The sequence below is a fragment of the Oryctolagus cuniculus genome, chromosome 5, assembly GCF_964237555.1.
Source record: "Oryctolagus cuniculus chromosome 5, mOryCun1.1, whole genome shotgun sequence".
Classification (NCBI taxonomy): Eukaryota; Metazoa; Chordata; class Mammalia; order Lagomorpha; family Leporidae; genus Oryctolagus; species Oryctolagus cuniculus.
The window spans coordinates 96,452,774-96,480,023 of record NC_091436.1 but is presented as its reverse complement, the minus strand read 5'-3'; the positions used below and the strand labels follow the sequence as shown (position 1 = coordinate 96,480,023).

Sequence of the window (27,250 nt, the reverse complement as noted above, 5' to 3'; positions counted from 1 at the left end):
CTCTGCACAGTTCTGTCTGCTTCAGCCGTTGCAGCCAATTGGAGAGTGAACCAGTGGATGGAAGCACTCTCGCACACTCTCTCTCTCTAACTCTTCCAAATTAATAAATAAATCTTAAAAAAAATCCTTACCTAATAGAAAGTCAGTAAATGAAATGTGAAAGTAATTACTCAAAATTACGTGTATTAAAATATGTGGAAGAGTGAATTCCAGAAGAAATAGCTAACTGAGCTAAAAGGGACTGCTTTTGCTGAGAGGAGAGTGCAGAGGTATGAGGCAGCAAAAGCCTGTACTTGTCAAAACACTTTATTATGATTTGACATTTTATGAAAATTAACCTTTTCATTTTGAGATAATTGTAGATTCAAACTCAGTCCTAAGAAAGAATGGCATCAACAAAAATGGTAGAGCAAGAAATCAAATTCTTTCCACGAAAATAACACAAATCTGGTAAAAAGTCTTAAAATGTTTTAGAATTCTGGAAACTAACCAAAAGCTTACAGCAATCAGGGGACAACTTCATTAAGAACAGTTGGCTGAGTCTTGGTAAGAACAGAGAACTTCGTGGCATTTTTAACTTACCCTGTTCTTATTCTCCACTGCCCAGCTCAGTGGTAGTCTTGAAAATAGCAGGGCTTCTTTCTAGTGCAGGAGTCTAGGGAGAATGGGCCTCTTTCACAAAGAAGTTCAATGATTTGTTTTGATCTGTCTTTTTTTGACTTGGCAAGACCAACTCAAAAGACTTGCCTTTATCTCTCCTAACTAGGACCCCTTCTGAGGCTAAAGTGGCTACTTGGGGAAAGTCTGTGTTTTATGCAGGCAAATGTTCTAATTGCTGCAGGCAACTGTTAACAGCTGGGTGCACAATAGACTGAAAATTTGGGAGGAAAGGCTGGGGAACAAGTGCTTTCAAAAACTGACATTGCTGGGAATTTAGAAGACCACCTACATGCCCAGGAGTGGCATGAAGCCAGCAGTGGCTTCACCTGCTGCACCATAATGCCCACTCCTGTTGTATGAATTTTACCTCAGTATAGAAAAACAAGACAGACCGTGGATACTCTGAGCTCAGTTTCCTCTAATGGTTGCTTCTTGCAAAACTATAGTGCAATGTCAACCAGGATGTTGACCATGACCACACAAAGATTCTCAGCATCACAAGGATTCCATCAGGTCACCCTTTTACAGGCACCTCCATTTCTCTCCCACCAAATTGTCTCCTTAGTACCTGGCAAGCACTGATAAGTTTTCCATTTGTATAATTTTATCATTTCAAAGTATTACATAGATGGGATAAGACTGTAGGTAAGTTTTTCAGATTTGATCTCTTACCCAACACAGCTCTCTGGAGATTCACCCAGATCATGACGTATATAAATAATTTGTTTATATTTATAGCTGAAGTAGTACTACATGATGAAAATATTTTATTTATTTATTTATTTTTGACAGGCAGAGTTAGACAGTGAGAGAGAGAGACAGAGAGAAAGGTCTTCCTTCAGTTGGTTCATGCCCCAAATGGCCGCTACGGCTGGCGCACTGCACAGATCCGAAGCAAGGAGCCAGGTGCTTCTTCCTGGTCTCCCATGCGGGTGCAGGGCCCATGCACTTGGGCCATCCTCCACTGCACCCCTGGGCCACAGCAGAGAGCTGGCCTGGAAGAGGGGCAACCGGGACAGAATCCGGCGCCCCAACTGGGACTAGACCCCGGGGTGCCGGCGCCGCTGGGTGGAGGATTAGCCTAGTGAGCCGTGGCACCAGCCCACCTGTACCTCTTACTAGGCAAAATGGCCCTCCCATATTTTGATCACTTTCTAATTGGATTTTTTTTTTTACTGTTGAGTTTTGAGAATTGTATATATATATATATTCTAGATATTTGTTCCTTATCAGATACATGGTTTACAAATATTTGTTCCAGTCCTCATTTTTTCTTCTCATACTCATAACAGGGTCATTTGCAAAAGTATTATTTCTTCAGGAAATTTCTAGTTGAGGGAATAGGAAGCAGAAAGGAAACTCACTGTCATGCCACTCCCTGTGTCCTAAGGTCCCCATTTGGTCTGCCATCCTCTCTCTACCCTTCAGAGGCTTCCTACACTTGTTTGGTGTAAGGTGTCCAGGTTGTTTCATTGCTTTTGGCAAGCGGATTAGGAAAAAGAAAACCACATGGATGCTCTCTTCCTGGAGGTGGGAATGTATTTGACTTTTAATGATGTCCTTATTTTATTAAAGTATAGAATGAATAGAACTGAAGAGAGCCAGACCAATTCTGGCAGCTCACTGACAGGAAATCATTACAAAAATTTATGATAAAGTATAAACTTAAGAAATAGATCATAGAAAAGATGATAAATGTAGAAGACAAACAAAAGGGTGCCAACATCTACACAATTTGTGTTCTTAAATAAGAACATCAGGACAATAGATCAATAAAAGTTCTCAAAGCTATGACAGATGATAATTTTGTTTTATTAAAACAAACAAATTTGAATTTGCACTTACTAGCCTCTAGAACCGTGAGAAATAAATGTGTTATTTATAAGTTGCCCATTCTCAGTTGTTTTGTTACAGCAGTCTGAAGGAGCTAAGATATCCCTCAAGACAGAAAAAGTGTGGAATCTCAAGAACTGAAACGAAACAAAGCTAAACAAAACACAGGATTTGGTTACCAAGTTAGGAACAGGAAACCACACAGAATTGGCCAAAAAACTGTGCTGTTATCTGCTGACCCTGTGTTAAGGCAATGGAGCAAAGTTTTAAGTGAAAGAAAGGGTGAGTCAAGAGCTTTACAGTCAGCCATGTTGTCTTTCATGTTTGAAGGGTTACAGGCAATAGGTTTTTGAGCCCTTTTTATTTTCATTTTTGTATTTACATAAGGTGACCAAATTTCATATGTTTATAACAAAATTCATGTTATTAGAGATTTAAGAGCATAATGATACTTCCCACCATGTCTCCCCTCCTCCTTTCTTCGTTTTAATTTTTTACAGTGACATACTTTCATTTGTTTTATAATCACAAGCTCAACCCTCCACTAAATAAAGAATTCAACAAGTAGTAAGTAGAAGTAGAAAAACGACTGTTCCTCCAGTGTATAGACAAGGTCTATAAACAATTAAATCTCAAAATGTCAATTTTGTTGAGCGCTTCTTGAAATAATGACCTAATGTTATATTTCAACCAATTAAGGGAGGAATCAAAACAGAAAACTCAGGAAAGCTGTGGTAGAGGTGTGAGGGTGAGGCCTAGATGCATTTAAGTACAGAAATCTGCCCAAGAAGCTGTATATGTTGTGGTTGTAGACCTAATTCTAAATGTATAGACCTCAACAATGCTAAAATAGTCAACTAATTACCAAAACTTGGGGTGTGGTGAAGATAGGTGGGCCATCAGTGTTCTCAGATTTTTTTTTTTAAGAGAAAGGGTTTATTGGGGGAAAGCTGACAGACTGGAGGGGAGGGGCGAAGAGGGAAAAAGAGGGAGAAGGAGAGTGTAAGAGATCAAGAGACAGATCAGGAGACAGAGAGAAAGAGAGCCACGTGTTCAGCAACAGGTCCTTTCAAAACTTTGCCAGGAGGTGGGCAGGGAAGTAGGAGGAGCGAATCCCGTTATGATGGAGGTTCAGCTGACACTGGTGATTGGGCCCTGTGGCCACCTGGTTTCCAGCAATGGTGGCGGGGGCTAGAGCCTGGGATGGTGTTGGGACTGCGCCATTTTACTAGCATTCCCCCCTTTTGGTTCTTAGATTTTTGTCTTTGATAGAATTACTTCAGAAATAAGGGCTGTGCTGTGGCACAGTGGGTAAAGCCCCTGCTTGCAGTGCTGACATCCCATAAGGGCACTGGTGCATGTCTGGGCTGCTCCACTTCCAAGCCAGCTCCCTGCTAATGCTCCTGAGAAAGCAGTGGAGGATGGCCCAAGTGCTTGGGCCCCTGCACTCATGTGGGACCTGGAAGAAGCTTCTGGCTTCTGCCTGGCAAAGCCCTGGGGGAATGGACCAGCAGATGGAAGATGTCTTTCTCTCCCCCCCCACCTCCATTCTGTAACTTTGCCTTTCAAGTAAATAAGTATTAAAAATAAGAGTTACTGCAGAAATTCCAACAGTGCAATGTGTGGTGCAAAGGCTAATGATTACAAACTAACATTTGAGATGATAGTAACCTTTAGGGATCTTTTGTGACTAAATATCTCATTAGGTAGGGAAATGTTTATGCAAAATTCAGCAATTTTTCAGTGTCATTTCAGTTTTGTTCTATTAAATTGAAGTAAAATCAAGTGTAGTAAACTTTTTGGAATGGTAATACTTTTATAAATATCTCTAATACCTTTGTCTTTTTAAACATTTTTAATTTATTTGAAAGATAGGAAAACAGAGTGAGTGAGCTCTGCCATCTGGGGGTTTACTCCCCAAATGCCTACAAGAGCTGGGGCTGGGTTAGGCCCAAGCTGAGAGCCTGGAACTCAGTCTGGTTCTCCCACATGGATGGCAGGGATTCAACTGCTTGGCCATTAGCAGGTACCTCCCAGCATGTGGATTAGGCAGAAGCTGGATTCAGCAGTGGAACTAGGATGGAAACCCAGGTGCTGTGATGTGGGATGAGTGTCTCAAGCAGTGTCTCATCTCCTGGGCCAAATGCCCTCTTCTCTTCTCTTTTTAAGTACTAAATATGTTTGTAAGAAGAGACATAATTATTTTCAAAATTTTAAAATTTATATAAGGGAGTAATTTAGTTAGTTCTGACCAGGAAAATTTTAGCATCATTATTTTATATTTTTTGTATTTTTCTCAATTTAACATTTAGAATAACTAATATGAATCACTTTTTGGAAAATAATAGTAATGATTATTTTTTAAAGGGGAAGGAACAAAATTTCAGGAGGAATAATTGACAAAATCTCACTAGTCCCAGTGATCAATTTCTGTTCACAATTGATCATAATGATAGGACTAAGAACCAAAGGGATCACATAAACAAGAATAAAGTCTGCAAATACTAGCTGATAGAATAAAAAAGGGAGAGAACGATCCAACATGGGAAGTGAGATACACAGCAGACCCATAGAATGGCAGATGTCCTAAACAGCACTCTGGCCTCAGAATCAGCCCTTAAGGCATGCGGATCCGGCTGAAAAACCCATGAGACTATTTCAGGCATGGAAAGCCAAGACACTCTGGCAAAAGATCTCTGTGAGTGAGATCCCAGTGGAAAGAACAGGTCTTCAAAGAAGGAGGTACCTTTCTCTGAAGGGAGGAAAGAACTTCCACTTTGACCATGGCCTTGTCTAAAAATTATCAGAGTCAGGGAACTCAGGGGGCTTCCATAGCCTTGGCAGCTCATGACAAGAGCCTAGGTTGATTACTGATGCCATAAGCAAGAGTGTCAATTTGTTAAGTCAACAACAGGAGTCACTGTGCACTTACTCCTCATGTAGGATCTTTGTCCTTAGTGTGCTGTACATTGTGATTTAATGCTATAACTAGTACTCAAACAGTATTTTTCACTTTATGTTTCTGTGTGGGAGCAAACTGTTGAAATCTTTACTTAATGTATGCTAAACTGATCTTCTGTATATAAAGAGAAACGAAAATGAATCTTGATGTGAATGGAAGGGGAGAGGGAGTGGGAAAGGGGAGGGTTGCGGGTGGGAGGGACGTTATGGGGGGGGAGCCATTGTAATCCATAAGCTGTACTTTGGAAATTTATATTCGTTAAATAAAAGTTTAAACAAAATCTATTGTATAACATGCTAACTATAGTTCACAACAATGTATCAGTGTATTTTGAAAATTGCTGAGCTGATTTTAAGTGTTCTCATCATAATGCATAAGTATGTGAGGTCATATGTTATAGTCCCTCCACAATGTATACAAATTTAAAAACATGTATATACAATTTTTATCTGTTAATTAAAAATAGCTCCTTGGTTATTTGGGATAAATGCAAAATTTTAAATGTATCTACATATTAAGTAAAGGACTTGAGCAGAGCCACACAGGAGGAAGATATTTTACTATCATCTTATTAATAACATGAAAATAATATCTAGAGTAAAACTGAAACAATAAATTTAATTCCTAAATCCTGGAGGACTTTGTTGTAGTTTATTACTATTTTACTTAGGTGTTTCTAAGAAGTTATGGCCTTAAAATTCACTCTTAGAGTCTGGGGAGACAGGATTAAGAAAGGCATGGGAGGAAACCAATATTTATTTGGCATCTGTAAAATTCTAGGCATTGAAAAAGAATATTTAAAAAATCCCCATTTATTTCAATCCACTGTGTAAGCTCCCAACTGATGATACACTCTATACTTCTTATTTGATGTGAATAATTGGAGTACTTGAACTATATGTCTAATTGTGTGTTTCCTTAGAGATTAAAATGGGCAATTAAGAGAGATAGCCCAAGGCTGTCAGGATGGGCGTCCCTTTGACAAATGCTCATTATTGGAGTGAAATATTCATGTCTATTTTTTTTTAACTTGCTGAATTTTCCTCTTCTTAAACCATAATCAAAGCACGTTTTCCAGTCTGTTTTGTTACACTTTTCTCCTACTGAACAAAAATGCTGAATCTGAAATGTTATTTGACTTTAATGCCGGCTCATAAAGTACTATAAAAACTTCAGAGCTCAGAGCCATATCACACCTTATCACTTCATATCTTTATTTTGAAAAACACGATCTCTACTTGCTTTCAATTTAGAATTGGCCTGATGTAAGAAAAATTGGAAAAGAACTCACCTACAAGTGTGTCTTTCTCTGTTTTGTTCATGGCTTTAGTACAATTTGTGATTGTATTCTCTGAAGAAATGAACATTTGCGGACAAATAAAGTAATTGTGACATGGATTTGACATCTAATATAGCTTTTAACAGCATGGTCTTGAGTCAATGCTGGATATTTCTGAATTATTTATGCCAGTATTGAAAAAGTTGTGTTTTTATCTCCATTTTACAAAGCAAAGTGGCATATTCTTAATAATTTCATATGTGCCTAAAAATAAGAAAGATTAAAATTGTGAATTTGGGATCACATGAGGCACACAAAACGTGATATGGTAGCCACCCTCTTATTTGGCCATTGATGACTCCTCTCTCCTATGATGGCCTGTTACCCTTCCCACACTAATGGGACTGATTTCCATTACATCATGGATGGTCCTGGGGCTAGGTCATAAAATGCTTCCACCTTACTCTCCTAGATCAATAGTTCTGGAAGAAGTCAGCTTCATGTTGAAAGAATACTCAAACAGCCTTATGAAGATGCCCATTTTAGAATCAATTGAGTCTTTCTTCTAAGCAACTTGCTAGTTATAGACGTCAGCTTGGAAGTAGATCCACTGGGCCCTGTCAAGATTATCGTCTTTGCTGACATCTTTTTAATCTTTTTAGACATATCATTGTAAAAAATTTGTGGCTGATGGTGCTGTGGTGTAGTGGGTTATGCCACTGCTTGAGACATCAGCATCCCATATGGAAACTGATTCATGGCCCAGCCGCTCTACTTCTAATCCTGCTAATATGCATGGGAAAGAAGTGGGAAGATGGTTCAAGTATCTGGGCCCCTGTTACCCACATGGGAGACCTGGATGAAACTCCTGGCTCCTAGCTTTGTCCTGGCCTAGCCCCAGCCATTGTGGTCGTTTGGGGAGTGAATCAGCAGATGGAGTATCTCTCTGTCTGCCTCTGTCTCTGTCTCTGTCTCTGTCTCTTTTGTTTCTTCTCTGTAAATCTGCCTTTCAGATAAATAAGCCTTTAAAATTTTTTATTAAGTCATTTATTTTTCATTTCCTTTCACTTCATTTGAAAGCAAGAGAGAGAAAAAGATCTTTCATTCTCTGGTTGTCTCCCCAAAAGACCAAAATAGGTGAGGCTGAGCCAGGCCAAAGCCAAGAGCTAGGAACTCAATCCAGGTCCCTCATGTGGGCAACAGGGACCCAACTATATGAACCATCAGCACTGCCTCCCAGGGTGTGAATTAGCAGGAAGTTGGTCAGAAACAGAGCTGGTTAAACCTAGGCATTGAGACAAATGTTTGTGCTTTGATTGATGTTTTGGCTACAATGTTAGGAGAGACTCTAAGCCAGAATTGCCAAGCTAAGTCAAACCTAGATTTACAATCTATAGAAAATGAGAGAGATCCTAAGTGTTTATTGCTGTTTTAAGGCACTGAATTTTACTTGCAGCAATAGATGACCACTACACACATAACCCTTGTATTACAGGGTTTTGAGTCTGTCAATCTCTATTTCTGACTTTCATCAGAATATCATAATAAAACTGACTTTTGGCTTAGAATAGTTATTTTAAAATGTATCATTTTTATCTTACAAGGATGCATAACTTACATAAATATGCTGAAATGAATGTTTTATCAGTATTATGATCTTTAGTGGGGGTTTGAGATATCTGTCTCCTATTTAAACAGAAGCTTTTATTTTGTTTAAAGATTTACTTATTTGAAAGAATGACGAGGTGGGTGGGTAGAGAGAAAGAAGGAATCTTCCTTCCTCAAATGGCTGCAACAGCAAGGTCTGGGACAGACTGAAGCCAGGATCCAGGAACACCATCCTGGTCTCCGACATGGGTGGTAGGAACCCAAGCACTTGGGCTAAGTTCAGCTGCCTTCCCAGGCACAATTAGCAGGAAGATTGGATGAGAAGCAAAGCACCCAGGACTTGAATCAGAGCTCTGAAATAGGATGCCAGCATCACAGGTGTCAGCTTAAACCTCTGCGCCACAATGGCAGCTCCTAGAGAAGCTTTCAGTAATAAGAAGACTGGGATAGGAGAGAGAGAGAGAGAGAGAAGGAGAGGGGGAGAGGGGTGGAGGGGGAGAGGGGGGAGGGGGAGAGGGGGAAGGGAGAGGGAGGGGGAGGGAGGGGGAAGGAGTGGGGAGGGAGAAAGAGAGATTCTAACATTGTTTACCACTCTGATCTAATCTAGTTAAAAATGGGCAATCTCAAATGACCTAAATGAAAGATGTCCACGAGTGAGATCCCAGTGGAAAGAACAGGTCTTCAAAGAAGGAGGTACCTTTATCTGAAGGGAGGAGAGAACTTCCACTCTGACTACGACCTTGTCTAAATATGATCAGAGCCGGTGAACTCAAAAGGCTTCCATAGCCTTGGCAACTCATGACAAGAGCCTAGGGTGATCACTGATGCCATAAACAAGAGTGTCAATTTGTTAAGTCAACAACAGGAGTCACTGTGCACTTACTCCTCATGTAGGATCTCTGTCCTTAATGTGCTGTACATTGTGATTTAATGCTATAACGAGTACTCAAACAGTATTTTTCACTTTATGTTTCTATGTGGGTGCAAACTGTTGAAATCTTTACTTAATATATGCTAAACTGATCTTCTGTATATAAAGAGAATTGAAAATGAATCTTGATGTGAATGGAAGGGGAGAGGGAGCGGGAAAGGGGAGAGTTGCAGGTAGGAGGGAAGTTATGGGGGGGATGCTATTGTAATCCATAAGCTGTACTTTGGAAATTTATGTTTATTAAATAAAAGTAAAAAAAAATGGGCAATCTCTCTACCTGGAACTCCCAACTCAGTAAACCTAGTACATCCTTTTTATAACAAATATACTACAATGCTCCCTTTTTGATTCTGAAATGAGATTAGTCAACAATATAGCCAAGGGACCAGTGTTGTGGCACAGTGGGAAAAGCCACTGTCTGTGATGCGGGCATCCCATTTGGGTGCTGTTTCTCGCTCGTCTGCTCCTCTTCCAGTACAGCTCCCCGCTAATGGCCTGGGAAAGCAGCAGAAGATGGACCAAAATGTTTGGGCCCCTGCAACTCAAGAGGGAGATCCAGGCGAAGTCCCTGGCCCCTGGCTTCAGCCTCAGCCAGCCCTGGCCATTGTGTCCATTTAGGGAGTGAACCAGCAGATGGATGATCTCTGTCTGTCTCTTCCTGTAACTCTTACTTTCAAATAAATATTTTTTTATAGAATATAGCCTAGCTAATACACATTTTCAAAATGTATTTTTCTACTGTAATGAAAAGGAGAAATAAAGGAAAAAGAATTTACAATAATATGTATTTAAAAATGCATTACAACATCATAAGACATAAGGTAGGTAGATCTTTGTACTTGTATGCAAACATCTACAGAGTACTGTGGATTCCACAACTATAAATACAGATGTTGTTGTATTGGCAATATTAATGTCATCTCCACTGCCCTAACAGAAGTGATTTTCTGTAATGGTTAATTCTTAGTGAAGTTCAAACAAACAAGACACTCTCTCCTTTGTTTATACGTTAGTTGTACTTCTAGAAAATTCAGATGTATTTAAAATTTTGCAAATCATACTTTGTAAATTACACTTACTTAAAAGAAGGAATAGCAGAAAAAAATGTAAAAGACTAAGTATCCCATAGTTGTAGGATACTCATAGTAAGGCAAATTATTCTTACATATAGAAATGCAAAGGATTTTCCTTAAAGGGAATATAACTGACTGGTTTTGCATCTTTTTTTAGATTTATTTCTTCATTTCTGATGGCTGACTGTGTGTTATTTGAATTCTCATTTGAATTGGTTATAACGTCTTTCTTTCCATTAATTAGTTGGTTGTAACCTCTGGCACATGCTTATTTTGTAATTTTGTGAGAGTCAGGATTTTATCTTTTAATAAAGTTTTGCTTTCACAGGGCTTAAGGCCTAGGCTTGGAAATTTACAGTTTTCACATATATTAATGAATGCCTGGCAAGATACACAAGTCCTGTCGGAAGCAGATGAATTTTTGAGGTGCAGTATTGCTCTGGTATTACAGAAGTGCCCTTTCTAGTACTTACTGGCAGTGCGCTCCCACGAGTGTAGCAAAGGTCTCCAGCACTCGGCCAGTTTGGAAGACACATCTGTATGAGAATCGCTGCTTGCAATGTGAAACCTCACCTGAGTTTGTCAGAAAATACCTGCAGCTAAGCATGCTCTGCTCGTCCTCTTTAGTTTTCTGAAATCTTCTCGTTCATTTGTTGTTTTTGAGAAGGAAAGAGTAACTGCAAGAGCCACTCTTCCTCACGGGACTTAGACTTCTCACTGCCCACTCTTTGTCCTGGCTCTCTTCAGACCAATGGAAAGCTCCCTGGTTTCCTGGCCTCCCAAGACCCGGCCTACTTCTTTGAGACTGTCTTCGTTAACGAACATTCTCCCTATTACTATGGTGTGAATAAAGTTGTGCCCTTTCTAAATTTTCTGGTACATTTTATTTTTCACACTGCTTGAGCTCTAACTTTACCAAATTATATACATTCTTCATTCTTGTAATCAATCATTCTTCAAACATTAATTGAACATTAATTAATTGAACATTAAATGAACATTAATTTATGTCAGAATAAAGTGATAATTTAAACCAATTGCTATAGCTATATTTTTGACTATAGGTATCTAGACTTCATTCAAGGACTACAACAACAAACCAATAGAAAATGTTCAGTTAATCTAATGATCATTTTTATGGAGAATCAGTGGAATTAGTATCTAATAGTTTGCCAGAATCTTTTCTTTTTTCCCTAATATTGAGCTTTCTGTATATTCTGGAGAGCATGGAAGAAGAGAATAAAAGCACTGGAGTTGGAATGTTTGAATATTTGATCCAATTCTGCTTTCATTCACGCATTCATTCATTTAACAAATACTTATTGCATACTGATTTTGTACCAAGTATTTCACTAGATCATCCTAACAGCTTTCATTTTTTCAGTACTTGGTACATGCCACACACATTTCTAAGCATTATACATGTATTAACTCAGTCTCCATAAGAACTCTGAGAGAAACACTATATGACCATTTCACAGACAGAAAACTGAGGTATGGAGAGAGGTTAAGGGATATGCCCAACGTTTCAAGTGGCTAGGTTAGGATTTGAATGTACATTCAGACTCCAGAATTACTTCACAGTTGAGGCCAGAGTGATGAACAGACCTAGGCTTTGTCTTCAGGGAACTTCAAGCATTACCTACCTAACTGCCAGAGTGCCAAGTGCTGTCAAAGAGGACACCTATGGTGCTTTGGGAGGCATAAACTCTCCTTGGCTGATCGGTCTGCATTTGTGAAATGAAGCTGATAACACCTGCTTTGCCTGCTTTAGGGATGTGGGGAGGAGCAAAGTCAAATATGATATAAGACAGCAGAAATTACCAAGTGAAATTATTTATATTTTGAGGAGCTACAAGCTGTGCTCATTTGTAGAAATCAAACTAATGTATGCAGGATATGCCAGTTTGACTTCAAGAGGGAGTCTTCAGAGAATGACCTTAAACAGTTTTGACTGTGAACGGCAGAGATCAAAGCAAGAGCTATTTTTAGGATCCTACAAACATTTTATACAAATTTGGAAAATTGTTTACCTCACAAAGTTTCCATAAGAACATGATTAAAAACACTAAAGGTATGTTTAATGAGAGTTTTCTTAACTGCAACAAATATTCAACAGTTTAAATGAACAAAAGGTTGATTTAAAAGTCAAAGATATTTCAGATGATGTTTAGAGACTTGGTTTTACGCTGAGTTGTTTTTGTACCAGTAAGTGAAAGAAATGCACTGTGAGTAAAACTTTTAGACAGATGATTCATGCTCTTTGGGGATGGTAGGAAGTTGTGGAATCACAAGTGGATCAGATTTGAATGGGAGTCTACAGGTTCTGGAAGGTGCTTATGCCAGGAAGGTCAGCTCTCTGAGGGCATTGCCTGGGTCTTCCTTTGGTAGCACCATACTTGGAACACTTTGCAATGTGCTAGTACGGATTCCTGATTGGTCTGTGAATAGAAACTCAGTCAGGGGTCCATTTGTGGTGGCCAGTTGTTGGCAATTGCCAAGTTCCTGGAGCAGACCAAGAAGATGTGAGATGAAACAGACAAGGGAACCTGGCTAAGTCCTAAGCATAACTGGAATAAAATGACTTCTGTTCAAAGTGTATGTCTTAGGTCCTTAAAATTTTTGTGTCAGGAAAAATTACAAAAGATTTTGAAATGCATGTAAAAGATGATCGAGGGTCTTTTCACATGCATGCTGAACATCACCTAACAGATCTTAGGGGTTGTGTAATTTCAGAGGATTCTGCGCTTTTTGTTGTCTCTAAGTGAGCTATTTTACAGCTCCATAAGGCATAGAAAACCGATGGTAATGCAAATAATTTTTGTCCAAAGAGATGTGGGTGAATTTTGTTGAAGGAGATGCCATTGAATTTCCCCTTATGGAAGTGATGATTCCAATGTGATGTTTAGTCATTGGGTGGATTTGGACCAGTTTTACATCAACTTACAAATTTGGTCAGCATTCCTGTTGCCTACACAGAAGTCGGCAAAATTTTTTCAAAAAGGCCAAATAATAAATATCTTAGGCTGTTTAGGCTATGTGGTCTGTATTACAACTATTCAATCAATGTATGCTGTAGCTCTGAAATTGCTGTAGACTACATGTAAATGAATGGGCATGACTTTACTCCAATACAACTTGATTTGTGGGTTTGAAATTAAGTAAAATTTCCACATGACACAAAGTTTTATAGTTCTTATGATTTTTTCAACAACAGAAAAATGTGAGCAGCTTAGTTTGCAGGCTGAAAAACCACGTAGGAAGCTGGATTTGACTCTCAGGAGCTACAGTTGGTTGATCCTTAGCTGATATTTAGTTTATACTTTGGATTCTCCTTTGAACCAATCTTTTTTGGCTTCTCATTAACTTTTGAGGTAAATAAAATCTTTAACTGGTGTTCATTTTGTATCTGAGTGACAGTAATGATATTTTTCGCCTTTAAAAATTATTCTTTAACATTTTCCAAGGGCAGATAATGCAAGTCATTTGGGGTATTTGGAGACCATGAATTAAAATGCTGGGAAATATTCTGTGGAATATTCAGAACATCATTGATCCCTGGGTTTTTCTGCAAAGGAATGAAAGTAGGACCTCAGGGGAGAGCCTCTACTGGGTATGTTTGAAAAGCTTTCTAGGTGATTTTAACATGCAGCCAGGATTTCAAAAAGTGATATATGTATTTTTTTTAATTGAAGGGAACAAGTATTTAGGCTAATGATAGATATCTACCTCTCATATTAAAGTTCCTGGGTTCAAAACCTGGCTCTGAATTCTGACTCTGGCTTCCCGCTAATGCAGACCCTGGGAGGCAGTGATGATGGCTTAAGTCATTGGTGTCCTGCCACTCTTGTAGGAACATTGGGCCCAACCCTTGCTATTGCAGGAGAGAGTAATAGATGGGAGCATTGTCTCTGTCTCTCAAATGTTTTCTGTATATCAAAGGCAAGCTCTTTTAAGATATAAAATATGCACTGAAATTGTATAGGACTTCTCTGACATTTTTGATGTGTGTAATATTCTTTCAGTTTTTGAAGCATAACAGGGAACCAATTCTATGAAAGAAGATTTAAATTTCATTTAATTTCTTACTGTTTTCCTAATTGCTTAGAATTTGGCAAGTTAAGATTATTGCTAAAGACTGAAACATACATTTTTTAAATTTAAACCTCCACTCCACAAAGAATTTGAGGTGTATTACAGATTGAGCAGTGCTAATGACAAACTGTAATGTGTTATGAATTTCTACATTGTTAGTTTTGGGATGGGAAGACTTGGAGGGTCTTTTTTTGTTAAATAATTATTTATTTACTTTGAAAGAATTACAGAGAAAGGGAGAGAGAGAGTTAGAGAACTTCCATTTGTTGGTTCACCCCCCAGATGGCTGCAATAGCCAATGTTGGGCCAGGCCAAAGCCAGGAGCTTGTTTTGAGTGAGTTCATGGAACACTCACTAAATGTGTTGGCTTGGCTACAAAATACCAAGTAATTTTATTCTTTGAAAAGAAATATAATTTTTTTTTGTTTACAGGCAGAGTGGACAGTGAGAGAGACAGACAGAGAGAAAGGTCTTCCTTTGCCGTTGGTTCACCCTCCAATGGCTGCCGTGGCTGGTGCGCTGCGGCTGGTGCATTGTGCTGATCCGAAGGCAGGAGCCAGGTGCTTCTCCTGGTCTCCCATGGGGTGCAGGGCCCAAGCACTTGGGCCATACTCCACTGCACTCCCGGGCCATAGCAGAGAGCTGGCCTGGAAGAGGGGCAACTGGGACAGAATCCAGTGCCCCGACTGGACTAGAACCCAGTGTGCTGGAGCTGCTAGGCGGTGGATTAGCCTATTGAGCCGCGGCGCCGGCCAAGAAATATAATTTTATGTTAAAAAAATGTTTCTATCTCTTTTATCCATTATAATCCACAAAGATTTTAATAAATATTTCAAGATATTTATATACAAATTTGTAATTTATTTTTCATAACAGAACAAATCTTTTGCATTACCTAAGTCAGTACCAGTTCCCTAAATACTCATACATACAAACCTTTGTTGTGCTGTTTGTCTCAGTTCTCTCTCTTCTGGCTCATGGGCTTCATGTTTGACCCGTCTCTCCCAACTCGACATTTATGTGTACTGGGAGTCTTTGCTATCAAGATGACCAATTTTTTGTGCTTTTTCCTCTGTCCTTTTAATAAGTATAGCCTTTCATTGCTGACATATTTTGTTATTGCTTTCTTTTATATGTTCTTCCTTATCCTATTTATGTCTGCTAACATACCTCTGAGAAGGTGAGGTGTTATAACCTCACTTACAGATGAAACATTTGAGGTTCAGAAAAGTTAAAAGTCCTACTGAAAATTAACCTATAACAGGATCAGCACTAACATTCTTAACAGAGCCATTTATCTCTCTCTCTCTCTCTCTCTCTTACATAGCCACAAACTTTTTTTTTTTTGGTTCCCCCTTGCTGAGACTTTGGTCATTCACTGAATAATGATTATTGACTATCTACTATCTGCCAGATATTTGCAAGGCACTGGGACAATACCAACAAACAAGATAAATAATTTCCCTTCCTCAGGTGCTTAGAGTACTGAAAATACCATAGTAACTCCAATTTATTGAGCACTTCTGTGTATATTATATCTGAAGGTCACAATTTATGGGGTATTGTCACTCTCACTCTTGCAAATAAGGAAACTGAGACTTAGATTAATAAACTCTTAGTATTGTCTCAGTGCCCCAGTAAGGCTGGCATTGGAGCAATTTATCTATGGCCTCAAAGTACAGTGGGTAGCTTAGCAGGGTGCAAGAGCTAATATGTGTTGTGAAGAGTTGAATGAAAGAGTGGACAGTGGAAGTGTCAAGTGAATTTGCATTGCCAAACAGGACATTGCCAGGCAAGAGCATATGGGTTTACTAACTCCTCATATAAAGCAAAAGGTCAGCCTTTTCAATAAGGGATCTCCAAACCAATTGCATCCTGTTTTCTGGTGATGTAACTGTCTTCAAGTGCTGGGAGAGGCAGGCCTAGCAACAATGCCTGCTCCTTCTCATTTTGGCTAGGGAGAGTTGGGAAGCTGAGATTTGAATAATCACCAAACAAGACACCCAGAGAAACCTTTTTACAATGAAAACACAGGCTGTAAAAATTTTGAGTTAAGGAAAATTACATCAGTAATTTCAGCAGTAGTGAGCCTGGAAATTTAGCAGAAGCCTTGTTTATATTCCTCATAAAGTTTCACAACAAAAGAGAAATTGTATTTATTAGCAATAAACATTTTCTTGGAAGAGTAACTCACTCTGTTAAACCTCAGCCTTGATAATGCTAGAGTGTCGCTCCCCCTCTTCGTGGAGGAACGACACAGGACCCTGCGCTGTTCTTTTGTCTGCTCGGCCCTCCCCGGGTTTGCTGCTGGTTCTTCCCGGGTTGGCTACTATCCCTTCCACCTCCGTGGAAGGGCAGTTCCCCCTGGCCACATTCCCCACTTCCGCAGGGGAGCGGCACACCGCCGGCCGGCTCTCTCGGGGGCTGCACAGGTGTTCCCCTTAGATGTTCCTGGTGCATGCCGTCTCTCTCCTCCTTTATAGTCCTCCTCCGCCAATCCTAACTCGGCTGCCCACACGCCGAGTACGCTGCTCTCCAATCAGGAGCAAGTCCTACAGTTTATTGGTTGAACTGGAGGCAGCTGTGCGGAAGCTGTTTACTTCTCTCCCAGCGCCATATTGTGGGAGAGCAGATGCATAGAATAAGTCTTAATTCCAGTAACTCAGTCCAGTCCGGATTGCTCCCCACACTAGAGTTGGAATTAATTAACCCAATGGAGAAACGGCAAGACTGAAGGATCAAAGTACTTGTAATAACAAAAAGCACATTGAATCAAGTATGAGAAATGGGAATCTTGTTCTACATGGTACTGGGGGATTAGCTACTCAGATTCCCACTTGTAGAGTAGACCTCACCAACCATGCCTAATAGGCTTCAAGCAAGAGAGTTTCAGACACAATCACACCCTTAAGGAATGTTATCATTTAAGAAGATGGCCACCCAATGTGCAAATTTGTAGGAGAAATTAGATTTATGAATACTAGAGAGGAGAGAATACATTCAATATATGTAAAAGAAAACTCACCCTGATTTAATATGTATTAAACTTTATGAAATATTTTTCTAGAAAAATTTAAACATGAATGTATCAGAGAAAGCAAGGCATGAAAGGGACAGAAGATGAAGACAACAGGGCACTGATAACAGAGGGAGTGAAGTCAATATGACTTGGACAATGGCTGCATGTGAGTGCAGTGAGACAGGTCTTGGGTGACTTCTGGGTTTCTGGACTGGGAACTTGCACTCTGCTGAGTGAATTCATAAAGACAAGGAATACAGGAGAAGCCTCAGTGTTTCTCCGTTATCATCTCTGAAATGGAAAGACAGAATAGCTCTCTGGTGCATCTTTTGGGATGATTGGGAATTAATTAAGTAAAAAGGCATGAAAAAGGTTTGAAAATGTCAAAGTCCAGCTATTGCTGTGAAACATTGCTTCTCCAAGTTCTTCCCATCCCCAAAGCAGATTTCCCTGTGAGTTTGTTAGACACGCAAATTCACCCCACCACAGAGCTACCGAGTCAGGTAAGTCATCAGTGTTTTAAGAAGCCCTACTTCTGAGCCAGGAAACGTTTGAGAACACTAGGGGAGGAGAGGTCTACAGCTTGACTAAAGCAAGCATTGTGATGTAGCTGAAGCCACTGCCTACACCATTTTTCTTCTGCTCTCAAGTCTTATAGTGCCTGCTTCACCCACAGGTACCTCTTCATTTTATTTTGCTGGTGAAGACTTGGGTCAAGGAGAGCTACACAAACATTTATGCTTAAACCAAAATTTAGGAAAGCCCACAAAAGGTGAATTTTGCTTTAGAACTAAGGCAAGAAAATTCAACCTTACGCAATAGCTTTGTACTCAGTGAAGTAAGAAATCATAATGTGAACACATTGAAGTTCGTTTGGTAATGTTCTTCCAGTTGACATTTTAAATGTTTTTTATGTCAATGAATGTCACTTTGGAAAAATAAATGACATTTTCTGCAGTATATCTAAAGAACTTGTTAAAAAGCAACTACATGTTAAAAAAATGTCTGAATTTCCAGGTTGTTGTCAATTTAAGATGGTTAACATCTTTCTTTGCTTACATCTTAATGTAATATAAATCCCCATAGGAAGAGAACTGGTATGATGGTTTTTAGTGGCTTTTGCCAAATTACAGTTGCAGAAGTTATTTGTACTTAAGACACTTAAAATATTCACTTCCTGCCTCAAAGCATACTGTAAATTCTTTAAATACATATTTTGAAGATACAGCTACAGGACATCACATTCTAGCCAGAGGGAATAATTAGGTACAAAGAACAGAAGGATACAAGAAACTGGCTCTAAATTTCTGTTTTTAAAAGATAGTTTAGAAGCATGAACTTTTTTTTTGCTACTTTAATAGTTCCAGTTGGAGCTATTTCAAACTCAAATTTCTAAGCACTACTCATCTTCAAGTAGTTTACAAAATGCACTGCCTTTAACGCATTAGATACCTGTTTAATTTCATGCCCTTGATATTGACAGCTGTATCTGAAATATGATATTTTGTCTCCTTTTTTCACAGAAGATTTGGCAAGTTTATAATATTAAGGGAAATGAGCTGTATTTGAAGAAATTGTATTCTTGCCATATATGAACATGAAGTCATAAAACATGTCAACTCTATAGAACATACTGTAGGCAGTGATGGTGGTGGGAGAAAGGAGGACTTCATCCTATAAAGGTTGAATGCACAGAGAATGTGCACATTAAGAAGACAATCTGAATAATTCAGGCAACAGTCTATTGTTTACTAAATGAATAAAGAAAACATATGCCAACAGCTCCCCTTGGCTGCAGTGAAAAATGCCGTACGATGACTATCTTTTTTTGGAAAATCATCCATTTCTAATTTGAATTTAGCATTTTAACTATGGTTTGAAGATAAAATGTTACACCTAGAAGGTTCACATTTTGCATCTGTGGCTCTGCATCAACCATTGCACTTTATAATTCCCACCATCCCTACCTTTAAAATCTGGGGCTATCATTACTACCACTAATATTCATCCATTTCTATCACCCAGCCCTCTATCCATTTCTTCTTTCACCTAGAGAATGTATCTGGACAGAGGAAAATAAGAAAATGCATAAGAGTTAATGTAAAAAGACAGTAAAATTACTTCAATTCAAGGGCAGCTCTTATGGATAACTACATCAACACCATGTCAGCACTAAATGGAAACTATCCCAAGTGATCATCCTGTTCATTACTTTATTGAATCTGATAGATTTGGGTGCATGGGAAGATAATTTCCTGGGAAAATGAGCAACCCTGTAGCAACTTCAGAATTCCTTAGAACAGAAAAAAGCCTCCTGCTTTTAATTAAGTACAAATAATAAGGGAACAGTTGTGAAGTATAATGAACTTGTGTGTTGGGAATGAAATGATTAGGTAGTAAGACTCAGCATAGGCTGGCTGGGCAATGTTTAATGATATCACTCTAAGCATCATATTGCTACTCGGTAAAGGGACACTTAAATTGGGCTCTGATAGGAACTTGGGCCTGGATTCCTTCAGTGTTATTCATTGCTCTTTTCTCACTCTGTTCTGTTTCATGGAGGCTGGCTGGGGCATTGACTCCTGTAGGTAGAAGTTTTTTTTTCTCTGGCTGGGTTTGGTCAACATGGTGTCCCAGTGGGGATCAAGTATGAGCTATTTCTCCTTTTATGTCTGGCATCAAGTGGCTGCTCTGGCTGAACAATTCTCTTTCCTCTGTATTTCCAACTCTCACGGAATGGGTGTTCCAGGTCTCAAGCCTATTTCCAGTGAAGCAGCCCCTGGACTCTGGTAGTATCCCCTTTTTCCTCTGTCTTTCTAATCTAGGGGCCATAGCTGGGTCCTGCTCTTCCTGGTCTCTGGGCAACCTCTTTTCTGTTTGGTTCTCTGGTGCTTCCTCCTTCTGCATGTATCACATTCCCTACATTAAGTTCCTAAATAGTAGTATGAACCATTTGAAATAGCTGCTATTAGATTTTTTTCCTTAAGAAAATGGAAATTAACTACTAAAATGGTTTTGTTTTTCTATTTAGATTCTGACTGATATTTGTTATTTAAGAAAAGTACCCTACCACCCAAAAGGGACCTTAAAATGCAGGCACTAGCATAGAAGAGGCAATGGACAGGGGTCCAGAACACAGCATGGTGATGGCTGAGGAGACAGAGGGAAGTGAAATCACGTACCAGAATCCAATGGATGTGTACAGGCAGCAAGCATTTTCCAAGTGGAACCAGATCAGAGACTATATCCTTAAATCGACTAGTTGAGTCATTAGGAAAGGGAAAATAGAAATCTTTTTGCAGAAACTTGCTGAACAGTATTTACATTTCAGTGAATATATTGTTATTTGTACATTTCAACCCTATTGCTCCTCTATCTGGTGCCAGGCTGGACAAAGTTTGGAGAAGTTTGGCTTACAGAATGCAGTTCTAAGGAGATTTAGTTCTGTTTGTGCTGAGCCACACAGGGCCTTGAGGTCAAAGGGGAAACGTACACTCCAGCATATATTTATCAAAATACCCTCTACATTGTGAGCCAAAAATAAAAGTTAATAAATATACTACCATTAAAAAAAACCAACTGTGGGCAAATTGGAAATGACTCTTCTTGTCACACAACAATGCAGGCTTATAAAACAATTGACTATTTTTATTTAAAATCTTGATATTCATCATGAGCTTTTTGTACTGTTTTTGATTTTTTGAAATATTGCATATAAATATTAACTATGGAATTGTTGGTTCCCCCCTCACTTTTGCACTTGAAGTTAGTGCCTCATTAGCCTCATCCCAACCCTGCCCTACATGAAGCACCCACACATAGAGGGTGTATCCAGGTTAGGTGAAGCGGGAGAAAAGGTTGGGCGAGTCTGTGCAGGAACTCATGTGAGGACAATTCTAAGGAATTGAAAAAAAAATCCCTGTGTAGACTGAAGGTCTGACTAGTTATTATGCCAAGCCTCAGGGGAAAAACCAGGTCTATCAAATCATTGGCAAATTGCCCTTAAATTGGTATTGAAGCCATTGAAGGCTAAGATTTGGATGGGAATCTGCATAATAATTGCCTATGGAAGGGGACAGCATGTGGAGCAAATGCCACGGTTTGAGGTTTGAGATGCTTGCATTCCATATCAGAGTTCCTGATAGGAGTCCTGGCTCCTATGCTTCCAATCCAGCTTCCTGCTAATCCACACCCTGAGAGGCAGCAGGTGATGGCTCAAGTACTTGAGTCCCTGCCACCCAGGATTGCATTCTCAAGCTCCTTGCTTTGGCCTGGCCCAGTCTTGGCTGTTACGGGCATTTGGTGTTGAACCACCAGATGGGTGATCTCTCTCTCTCTCTGTCACTCTACCTTACAAATAAAAATGCAAATAAATGAATTAAAAAACAAAGATACCTTATGTTGGATCTCAGGCTTGCAAAGGAATTTTTTTTTTTTTTTTTGACAGGCAGAGTGGATAGTGAGAGAGACAGAGAGAGAGGTCCTCCTTTTGCCGTTGGTTCACCCTCCAATGGCCGCCACGGCTGGCGCGGTGCTGGCCGCACTGCGCTGATCCGAAGCCAGGAGCCAGGTACTTCTCCTCGTCTCCCATGCGGGTGCAGGGCCCAAGCACTTGGGCCATCCTCCACTGACTTCCCGGGCCACAGCAGAGAGCTGGCCTGGAAGAGGGGCAACCGGGAAAGAATCTGGTGCTCCGACCGGGACTAGAACCCAGGGTGCTGGCGCCGCTAGGTGGAGGATTAGCCTATTGAGCCATGGCGCCAGCCGCAAAGGAATTTTGAAACTGGGAAAATGGATTTAGAGTAGAAGCAAATGATACTGGTAATATAACTTGTCCTTAAGAAGCGAAGTGGTTATCAATGATGAAGGCTGAGCCACTATATTCCTAAAGTTGTATTTATGAAATGGATGAAGTTTGTATTCCTTAAATAAAAGGTTTCTTTGGGAAAAAAGTGATAAAGGCTGAAGTATACCATTACAGGGATAGTGCTATAAACTGCACAAAATGTCAAATTGGATGGCTTGCTCAGCCTGTGCTGCATAGGAGGAAGTACAAAGGTTAATAACAAAAAGAGAAAATGAGACTCCCCTGGGGAAAAGAAATTGACAAATCCATTAGTTTGTGTTTGAAGGCTGCAAACTTAAAAATACAAACAAAAGAAATGAAACAAGCTGGCAAACTAACAGTAAAATCCAGATGATTCTACTAAAACAGTAATATTTCATCTTTCTTTCTAGTCATCCAATGAAACAATGGGTCAAATTGCTCCATAAATGAGATTTCTAACATATAATTAAATCATAGTTTTTAAGGCCAGCAATTAAGGGTATTCACACAAAAGTCACAACAAGCAATAGGTTCTGTTTTCTGGAATGTGTTGTAAAGACGTTAAGATCTAGGTTTTGCAGTATTAGTTTCCTATTTTTCTTTGGCTATACCAAAATTTCTCTTTCCTCAGAAGGAAAAAATGTCACTAGGGGAGCTTTAGGTAGCACGATGCATCTGAGATGAAATACAGCCAAGCCCTTAGCAAAAGTCTTCACCCTATGTCATCCTCCAGGAGACAGGGATCTTGTTGTCTAAGTGTTTTCACACTCATTTCCGTGGGCAGTCACCTAAAATATTCACCCCCTAGAGCAATGCAGGAATCATAGGTAAAAGGTAGTTAGTAAATCACAGCTACACAGCAGAGTAGTACTGTAACTTTGTCCACACTAAAAGATGAACCTACTTCCTTTAATCCTGCTTTGTTCCTTTCCTTGATCTAGTAGGTGTTTCCCATTCCAAGCCCTTGATGAAACATTATTCTTTTAAATTGGCTCTCCCAGGGAAACCCTCCAGTTGTAGCCTCAGTTTGCTCCCTGGACATCCTTGTGTTCCCAGCATTGATATTTCCACCCAGATATCTTGCTCTACCTCCAAGGTCTCTAATATCATTCAGTTTCTGTTCTACTGCCCTCTCTATATCACTATTCTATTTATTTATTTATTTATTTATTTATTTATTTATTTATTTATTTTTGCCAGGCAGAGTTGCAGTGAGAGAGACAGAGACAGAGTTATAGACAGTGAGAGAGAGACAGAGAGAAAGGTCTTCTTCTGTTGGTTCACTCCCCAAATGGCTGCTACGGCTGGCGCTGTACTGATCCGAAGCCAGGAGCTGGGTACTTCCTCCTGGTCTCCCATGCAGGTGCAGGGACCATCCTCCGCTGCCCTCCCGGGCCACAGCAGAGAGCTGGACTGGAAGAGGAGTAACCAGGACTAGTACCTGGCGCCCCAACTGGGACTAGAACCTGGGGTGCCAGCGCCGCAGGCAGAGGATTAGCCAAGTGAGCCATGGCACCGACCTCATGATTCTTTAAAAAAGATTAATTTTTTATTTATCTGAAGGGCAGAGTCACAGAGAAAGAGGGGGAGAGAATGAGACAGATATCTTCCATCTGCTGGTTTTCTCCTCAAATGGCTGCAGTAGTGGTGGCTGAGCCAGGTGGAAGCTAGGAGCCTAGACCTTCATCTGGGTCTCTCATATGGATGACAGGGGCCCAGATATTTGGGCCATCCTCTACTACTTTCCCAGGTGCATTAGCAGGGAGATGGATCAAAGTGGAGCAGCCAGGACTTGACCAAGTGCACATATGAGATGCCAGCATGGCAGGCAGCTCAACCTGTTGAATCACAATGCCATTCTCAATATCCTCTGATTAAAACAAATGTTTTCCACACTTAAAAGCCCTTTTATATATTTTATTTTTATTTCTCCTATCTCACTAACCTTCCTCTGCTTTCTTTCTCCTCTCCATTTCCAGTTCTCCTGGCTATAACATCTCTTGCATGGTTTCTTGAATACTGGAAAGCATTATGAGCAACTGCCTCTATTTAAAATTAGCACATATAAGATACTTACAAGAGTGCAGATAATTGACTGAGCACCCTTGAGACACTCTGGCTTTCAAGGTTGAAAAAAATTTGCTGAAAAGATCATTCAAGAATATCGCACACACATCATGAATACAAATATTGCAAACTCTCATGTAAACTACCCAAATCAATGGGAGATTTGCCTTCCAACACAATATATATTAGTTGAGAATCTTAAGAGATAAATTTTCTTAAACTCTAAGATACACAGATTTTGTATTCTTATTACATAAAAAGGTAGCTATGTAAAGATATCAAATGTTCATTAGCTTGACTGCATTATATATGTATTACTGTGAATACACATGAGAGTATTTCAAACAGTATGTGGAAAATGGAATTTAAATACTTTGGTGCCAAAATCTTGAAATCCATGCGTATGCAAAATCTTCAAAAAGTTCATGTAAAAATGTGTATAATCAAGAAACTGAGCTTTGATTACAATTTTTGGCACCAAAATATTTATCTTGTAATTCCATTTTCCATTAACTTTTTGAAGTACTGTCATATATTAAAACATTATGTTGTATATCTTACATCTACAAAATTTGTTTTAAACAATTTTTATTTTTAAAATTTTTTGACAGGCAGAGTTACACGGTGAGAGAGAGAGAGAGACAGAGAGAAAAGGTCTTCCTTTTTCTATTGGTTCACCCCCCAAGTGGCTGCCATGGCTGGTGTGGCATGCTGCGGCCCACACACTGTGCTAATCCGAAGCCAGGAGCCAGGTGCTTTGCCTGGTCTCCCATGCAGGTGCAGGGTCCAAGCACTTGGGCCATCCTCCACTGCACTCCCGGGCCACAGCAGAGAGTTGGCCTGGAAGAGGAGCAACTGGAACAGAATCCGGCGCCCCGACCGGGACTAGAACCCAGTGTGCTGGCGCCGCAGGCAGACGATTAACCTATTGAGCCGCAGTGCCGGCCACATATACAAAATTTTTAGGCACAAAAACTCATTTAAAACAAAATCTTATAGATTCAAATAAATGTACTCATCTACCTCTCTTACCAATGCTTCTATTTGTTCCATCTCTAAATGTAGTTTGGCAAGTTTTGGAAGTGCTGACTTTGGATGATATTTAGCAAGTATTTTATTAAAATCCTGTGGATTAGCACTTGTCTTAGCATTTTAAACAGCATAAAGCCTATACACCTGCTCTGGCAAGGATTTTACTTACCCTGACAATAGAGAGAACTTGGCAGCCAGCAGTGGAAAGTTGTCATTTTTTTCTGCCTCATGCATTGCCAAGGAAGAAAAATAGAGGTAGAAGAAACTGGAAATCCTCCTACCTTTTGGTTTACTTGGTGGTCCATACATGTTAAATTCTCTCTGAGAGTAATAAGATTTATTTCAAGATAAAGTTCTCATTTTCCTGATATTTACATTTTTAAGGTTGGCTGCATGTGTGACCTGTCCCCTTAAGCAGATGTGCACCACAATCTGCACAGTCCTGAAGAGAGCTCTGCTGCCTATGTAGACCCCTCTTCTGTGCACTGACCACTGCATACAACTCGTAATCTTCTGACATCTTTAAAAATGCAAGTGGACTTTCTTAAAACATAAAATAAATGAAAACTTCATGAGAGTTTCTATACATGCCCCTCAATCCACTATAAATACGCGGGCTATACCCACCACAGGACTTCTAAGATGACACTTTCCCTGAATATGAGTTGGCTGTGGCTTTGATTAAAATACCTGTATTAATGCAATTCTCTGTAACAGTACTTGAGGTGACATTTCTTCTTCATGGGTCTCACAAGGGATCTGGTTACTCATTGGCCTCAAATCCTTTACATGAATTGTACCTCCTACTCTGTAAAAGTGGGCAAAAAGAAGGGCAAAAACACTTGACCTTCCACTCTAATAATACTTCATTTGAGTCAAGATAAAGGAAGAAGAGGTAGAAATCTTTGTGGCTATGACTAAACCATGTCCATACTACTTGAGGAGTGATAAATAGGGAGAAGGGAAAACTATGAAACTGGCTAGATGCCACAATGATCCCTTTTCTGATGTCATCATGTTCCTGTCTATGGCTCTCCACTGGACAACTCACACCCTATTCTCATTCCATTGTCAAAAGCACATTTCCTACCCTCTTTTTCTATTTTGGGCTCCTTCCAATAGGCAGTAGTGACTGCCTATTACCACTAATGACAAACACGTCTTTTCTGTTATAAATAAGGTTATTCCATTGGGCAACTCTGCTTTTTCTTTGCATCATGTGGATTTTTGAATTAGTACCTTATTTGCCTGTTTTAGCTCTGACTTTGCATCGCTTCTGCTCATGTAATGTATAAAGCACCCCCTCGCCATGCCACACACTTTTTTTGAAAACTTATTTTGTGCTCACTTAGGACATATTATAAAGATTTATTTTATGTGCCAACTTGGCTAGGTTGCAATACCTATATGATGATGATTTTTTATTTGAAAAGTAGAGAAAGACAGAGAGATCTTCTGTTCATTGGTTTATTCCTCAAAGCCTGCAATCACCATGGCTGGGGAAGGGCTGAAACTGGGGGCCAGGAACTCCATCCAGGTTTCCCATGTGGGTAGTGGGAACCCAGCTGATCAATCACCATTGCCTCCTAGGGTCTGCATTAGCAGGAGGCTCTAGTTAGGATCTGGAGCCAGGCTCTTCAATGTGGGATGTGGACATTTTAATCGGCATCTTAACCACTAGACTAAATAGTTATAACTTATTTTATTAAAAATAAAAATCTCAAAAAACTCTAATTTCTTCTTTGCTCTACCCAGTTCTTACCTTAATCCATACCTCCAAAACTTCACACAAGACATCGACCAAGATGCTGTCAGACTTTCTTAAATGCCATTTTCATTACTCCCTTTATCTCCTGAAGACCC

General features: G+C 39.7%; 1 protein-coding gene and 1 long non-coding RNA gene across 6 annotated transcripts in view; one reads left to right on the top strand and one right to left on the bottom strand.

Annotated features, from left to right (window-relative positions):
* Positions 1–27,250, bottom strand: part of IMPG1 (interphotoreceptor matrix proteoglycan 1) — a 135,783-nt gene that overhangs the window by 32,649 nt on the left and 75,884 nt on the right. The window lies entirely within an intron of this gene.
* Positions 1–27,250, top strand: part of LOC138849645 (uncharacterized) — a 91,284-nt gene that overhangs the window by 10,519 nt on the left and 53,515 nt on the right. The window lies entirely within an intron of this gene.